The sequence below is a fragment of the Suricata suricatta genome, chromosome 2, assembly GCF_006229205.1.
Source record: "Suricata suricatta isolate VVHF042 chromosome 2, meerkat_22Aug2017_6uvM2_HiC, whole genome shotgun sequence".
In the NCBI taxonomy this organism is placed as follows: domain Eukaryota; kingdom Metazoa; phylum Chordata; class Mammalia; order Carnivora; family Herpestidae; genus Suricata; species Suricata suricatta.
The window spans coordinates 5,032,225-5,033,277 of record NC_043701.1 but is presented as its reverse complement, the minus strand read 5'-3'; the positions used below and the strand labels follow the sequence as shown (position 1 = coordinate 5,033,277).

The window sequence follows — 1,053 nt, the reverse complement described above, 5'->3', positions numbered from 1 at the left end:
TTTATCAGGACGATTTTGGGCCAGGTCTGATTGTTAGGTCTGAGTTCTGCCTTCTGTAAATTCACTTTTTCTATATGCCATTCCTTTCACTGTTTCCTTAAAAAAAAGTTTACTTCTAAAAAGTTCCTACGTTTGATGACTGGAGAGGCTCTGAAGGGGTGGCTGTGCCCCCCAGATCCAACGTCCCGGGGCGGCTGGTCGACCTGCAGTCACAAAGCTGAGTGAAGCCAGTCCGTGTTCATCTCTCCTGCACTCAAGACAAGATGGGTTTACTGTGTGTCCCCTTTTGGCCTCTATATTCTGAATGCCTATTTGAACCCGATCTTCCATGGAAAAGTGTGGGGGTGAGAGAGTAGATGTGGGTCCCATTAATAGCCCCGCCGGACACAGCGCACCTCTGGGGTTATTCGGCTTTGTGGCCGAGTGACCGCTAGGGGGCGATGCAGCCCACGTCCTGAGCCTTAGGCCCTCGCAGGTTGGCTCTGCCCAGAGCACTGAGGCAGGACCCGCTCGCTGTCCCTGCCTGGTTTTTCCAGCTTGGGAGGTCTGCCTTCAAATGCACACCCCGAACAGAAGAAAGTGATGTTACCGAGCAGCCCAGCCCACCAGGCTTTTTAAGGAGGGGGGAGGAGGGTGTCATCTCACTTTGACTACATTTGCTCAGTCAGTATTTAATGAGAACCTGCTATGTGCCAGACCCAGGACACAGCCAGGAGGAAGTGAGTTCCTGCCCTGGCGGGGATTACATTCTAGGGAGGAGAGACAGTGAGACATGTGCGTTGCTGTGTACAAAAATGTCTCGTGTACCGAGGAAAACCAGGGTAAATGGATAGGGGTGGGAGGGGCCGTGGGACATGACGGCATGGGGCAAGGGTGGGATGGAGCCAGGGGCCGGAGCGGCGGGCGTGGGGCGCAGGTGCACCGGCCGAGCCTTGCGTTGGCGTGGCCAGAGGTGAGCGAGGAGGGAGAGGCTGGTGAGGTCCGAGAGGCGGGCGGGGCCTTGCGGGCCAGGCCAGGTTTTCACCGAGCGCGTGACGCTCAGGGAATGTCCTG

The 1,053-nt window shown here is 56.5% G+C and overlaps 1 protein-coding gene across 1 annotated transcript in view; it reads right to left on the bottom strand.

Annotated features, from left to right (window-relative positions):
* Window positions 1-1,053, bottom strand: part of PRKAG2 (protein kinase AMP-activated non-catalytic subunit gamma 2) — a 237,386-nt gene that overhangs the window by 161,690 nt on the left and 74,643 nt on the right. The window lies entirely within an intron of this gene.